The 5,140-nt window shown below is 31.3% G+C and overlaps 1 long non-coding RNA gene across 1 annotated transcript; it reads left to right on the plus strand.

Moving 5' to 3' along the window:
* The first annotated feature begins 200 nt into the window (after window positions 1–200).
* On the plus strand, window positions 201–1,998 carry LOC134275034 (uncharacterized). The gene is made up of 3 exons (XR_009993757.1): window positions 201–242; window positions 1,336–1,395; window positions 1,647–1,998. It is a non-coding gene; the product is annotated as an uncharacterized LOC134275034 (long non-coding RNA).
* The last annotated feature ends 3,142 nt before the right edge of the window (window positions 1,999–5,140 follow it).

A 5,140-nucleotide genomic window follows, 5' to 3' on the forward strand; every position in this document is an offset into this window, starting at 1 on the left:
ACGGTCCCAGTTACGAAATGAAAAATGTATATGACTTATCACAATAATAGCTGACATGTTGAATTTGCTTAAATGATAAATATGTTGTTTTTTTTTATTTCAATTCAATAATTTAAAATTTAAATTCAAAGAATGTGACATTGGATTTTTTGGTCTTGTCATTTATGAATAGTGGAGAAGAAATGTACATGTATGTGAAAACTGCGAGGAACTGTCTTGTCATCACATTCTGGGATGTACAGGTACACCGATCAATAATCATAATTCACCTTATTCGTAAGGATACTGATATTCATTGATTACTACATTTTTTTCTTTTCTTTGTTATGAAAGCTGAAAGATTAAGAAAACCTTGAATACTGAAAATTATCTAACTTTTATTAGGGTATTTATTTTAATGCGATGCATTAAAAAAATATTATCTGACAGTATTTTTAGCTCCCCTGAGCCGACGACTCACGTGACATTTTTATCACAATGAAAAACGAAATTATGAAATAAAGGAAAACAAAATTATGAAATAAAGAAAATTTCTATTTTGAACTTCTTCTAAGAACCAAACGAAAATTATTAACCAAGCTTGATACAAAGCATCTTTGGGTGATGCGGAATTTAAATTGTAAAAATGAATGGCCAGGTCTTCTCACAAGGGGAGATAATCAAGAAAAGGCAAAAATATGGGAAGGGGTCATTAAAAGTTCTTCTGCTCAAGAACTACTTGGCCAGAAAAGCTAAAAATTTCGTCGAAGTATCCTGGGTAGTGTAGATTCTAAATTGTTCAAATCATCACCCCGGGGGTTGGGTGGGGCCACAATAGGGAATCAAAGTTTTACTTAGAAATATTAGGAAAAATCTTCTTCTCAAGAACTACTTGGCCAGTAAAGCTAAAAATGTGGAAATTATTGGGTAGTGTAGAACTAAAATTTGAAATAAATCGAACCCCCGGGGGTATGAAGTGAGGCAAAATAATGAAAATTTTAATAGAAAATATATAGGAAAAATCTTTAAAAATCTTCTAAAGAAATATCATTAAATCAGAAAAGTTGAAATTATTAAATCCTAGAAAAAGGAAATTATTAAATAATGAAAAAAAAATGAATGGGGTACGATGGGGTCACAATAGGTATTACAAGGGGGAAATCTAGTAAAGAATAGCATGGTCAAAGCCCCTCAGGTGAGCGATGTGGCACTTGGGCCTCTTGTTTTAAGTTCAGAATCTGTTTTCATATGTATCAACAAGTCCTGAAATTTGTGATAAGTTGCTGTTCTAAGATTCATGATTTTAAAAATACTTCCATGATTTTAAAAAAAATCAGTGTTGTCTCTTCTTTTCAGAAACTTTTCAGGAAGAATTTTCAATGACTCAGTCACTTTCAACACACAGAGCAACATCTGGTAGTGTATTATGTTTTACATAGTGAGGAATAAAAATATTTTAGATTTTAATTTCACTAATCATTAGCTCCAGTGATAGATTGTATTGTGTACATGTATATGTAACAGGGAAAGTTGTTAAGTAGAATTGGCTGGGTCTTACCTTAATCATAGTCGTGAAAAGGGTGATTTCTGTGGTCGTCGTACAAAGAATATAGCTTCCTTTTGCTTCATCCAGCTTAAAGTATTTGTTCCGTTAATTTTTTTTTCAGATCTGTTTTCTGTATGCCGCGCTACCGTGGTTCAAAGCACAGAAAATGTTTCTTACAAAACAACGTTAATGACTCTAACTCTGAAAGGTAATTTCCAAATATTCTAGCATAAAGAGAGATCATTTAGCACTATGTGAATTACTCTTATATATCTGCTTATTGAAAGTTATTGTCTATAAGTTAAAGGATAAATTATGAAATAATTTTGTTAATTTCTAATTATTACAACAAATGACTCTTCTCAATAAATGTTGAAAGAAAATCAAATATCACCGATGAAAACCAACGTTCCGTGACGAAGCTTAAAAACAATAAATATGTACTTTGTGGTAAGTGTTTTGTGTAATTAGCATCTTTTTGTGACCAATATCAAATTGATAAAACTGGTTTTACTAAAAGACACAAAACATTGGCAAAATTATCATTGACAAAGAAGAGAGAGCCGTTGGAATGTTGATATTTGGATCATCCTTGCACCATGTCTTACTCACTTTTATTTTAGCTTTTAATTCTCATTGGTATTAATCTTAAAAATTAACAACCAGTATCAAAACCCATTTAAACACATTTTTCATGTCACACCAGGTTAAAAGAGTGTTAAATTGTCCTGAAACAATCTTAGAAACATGAAAACTAACAATTTTAATCGTACGAAAATGATAAGAAAAGGGTGACAGTCTAATATCAGCTCAAGCAGTCTGAATCATCCTTAAAGTGGCGCACTTATGTGCTAAACGCCCATGGATATTGACCAAAATGCCACCGTGTTATGATGCACTGTCAAATCCCCGGATGTGAATCCCATTGAACACATTTGGGAATTTTATAAGGAATTCCACCCCCTTCCCTCCTCCACACAATTTCAACGGTTTGGAAAGATCTATGCAGTAGGTGTGGCGGCAGATGGGTCCTATTTAGGGGTACATGTAAAGGATTCTTACAGTAATTAGAGCGAGTGGCGGTCTTACTCCTTAGTTATTATTTTGTGTGAAATTTCATTTCGATGGTACATCATTTCCTTGACACTTTGTTTAAAATTCTGACAAGATACTTAGAGGAAATTTACACAAAATCGAACTGAGATATGCATCATATTTTGCATGAATCAATGAAATTATTTATTGTATGCATTTATTCTTTAAACTTAAAAAATATTAGTTGAACACTTAGAAGTTTGGTTCAGAAGTACTTCAATAACTAAAAACGATGTGCTTAAAAGGGAGAAGATAATTTTTAGCTCAAATTTACTTAGTTTCACCTTAAATTTGAGAATAGAATATATTTTAGAATCAGTTCTGGTCAAATGGAGAAATACTTGCATTAATTAATGAAGACCCATGGAAAATACATGCAGCTTTCTAATGTTTTTCAGTTAGCTGGTAAGATAATATAATGAAAGTATCAAAATAATACTCTGGAATGTCATTGTCAGTTTGATTCATCATATATCAATTTTGCTAAACTAAAATACAAAATTTTTGACGACGTCGCTCTCATTGATTTACGGATCGAAGAAAGCTTCGAATGCTAAGCGAAATGAAAAATGAATGTTTTTAATGAAGACGTTGATTTTAACTTTGCAGAGGTAAGTTTCTTCTTGAGTGAGCTGCTTTTACATCTCTCTCTCTTTTTTTTTCTTTTTTTTTTTTTTATTTTGAATGATCATCTAATTTTAAAACTGTTAGGGTTATTCTTTGCTTTACAGGAGAGAAAAAAAGCTATTAAATGCTCATATATGTAAACATGTAAACTATTTTCCGAAAAGGTATTTCAGTTGTCAAAGAAGATCTGAACAGATAAAGGCCCGGGGTGATGCAACCATTTTATTTACTCTGTGTAAAACAAAAATCTTAATTTTTTTTCATACTTAAGATATGTGTTCAGCATTCATCACTAAATTACTTAATTAGCTAATGAGATAGAGAGATAACAAACAACAATGAAACTCAAAAGTCCATTACACATTTAACTATTTTTTAGCAGATAAGAAATTGAACTCAAGAATATTACAGGCGGAAAAGTGCCACGAAGGAGTAAGCAGACGTTCTGTTTTGGTCATAATGGCCTCGTATTTCTTATCATGATCGGTCATATGGTAAAACTCATTGCGGCGTGAAATTAATTAATTAACGTAACCTTTTATTCAAAAATGTCATTCAATCAAAACAGTGATATTTTGTCTTTGATGATATAATCAAGGTTACTAAATTATAGCATTTTTAATTTTTGACTATAAATGAATTCTTGATATAGGTTATTTTCAACAACTTGCCTTTAATTAAAAAAAAATCATAATTACATAGAGGATGCTTTGTGTATCAAAACAACTGGGGGTGTAAAGACGAATAATGACCCCCATCGAATAATGACCAGGGGTCATTTTTCAACGATAAAAAATGACCCCCCACCCGTAGAAAAAAATCATTTTTTTTGTAGAAAAAGAGTCATAGGGGTCATTATTTTATATGTCACTCCTATAAAAGAATTGACCCCCATTGAAAAATGACCCCCTTTGAAGTGATATAAAATTTATAATAGGTGAAAGGGAAAAATATGCTGTATATTTTAATTTTTCTTCCTGCGAGTAATTCATGCATCTGTTCAAATAGATTTGATCTTTGTTCTTCTGAGCACGAAGGGGTAATAAAGTTCCTCATTTCTCTTTACCGAAATATTGACAAATCAGTTTTAAGAAATTAACAATCAATCAATTAATCATTTCTCTGATAAAGGAGCAAACCTAGAAAATCAAAGATGGTACATGTACATGTAAATGGATCAAACGCACCCTGGAGATGAAATTTATGAATATATTTTTTTATATAAATGAAAAGCAAAAATATAAATAAAACTATACCTTTCAATAATACTGAAAGAGGCTCTAGATTAAATATTGAAATGAAGTTAAGCCTTTATACAAGTACTATCATATCATAATTTACTTCGCCATGAATTAAAGCATACTTTAAATGCTGGTGGGGGTATACTTGAAAGAATTGTGGCAAAGTAACAGTTGAGAATTAGTAGAATAGTAAATTATTTAAGCTTATTTTTAGTCCCTCCTTATAGAAAAATAAAGGTAGAGTAGTTTTTTTGGTTGCGTTTGTTGATAAGGGGATGGGTTGGGTATAACACCTAAAAATATGCTCTGTAAAGCTATGGGCTAGTGTAAAATACACATTCTAATGCAAAAGCTATAAATGTAAACATAACCTTTTGATTTAGCACACAGTATTCATTACATCTCTTAATTCTTGTTTTACTCCACCCTTTTTCTCAGTTCTGAGTCAGTATATCTTTCAGAGAATTTAATATGAAATTCAGAACAAACATTTTCATTTTTGTAACGTCTCCTTTATATTGTATCATAATATGAAAATTAATTGAAGACCATTTCTTTTTATGTCCCCGTAATCGAAGATTCGGGCGTATATAGTTTTATCGTGTCCGTCTGTATGTCTGTCTGTCTATCTGGCGGTCTTTACCCTTGACCA

This window comes from Saccostrea cucullata, unplaced genomic scaffold (genome assembly GCF_032062105.1).
Source record: "Saccostrea cucullata isolate Sc308-1 unplaced genomic scaffold, CSIRO_AGI_Scuc_v1 ctg11728, whole genome shotgun sequence".
Classification (NCBI taxonomy): domain Eukaryota; kingdom Metazoa; phylum Mollusca; class Bivalvia; order Ostreida; family Ostreidae; genus Saccostrea; species Saccostrea cuccullata.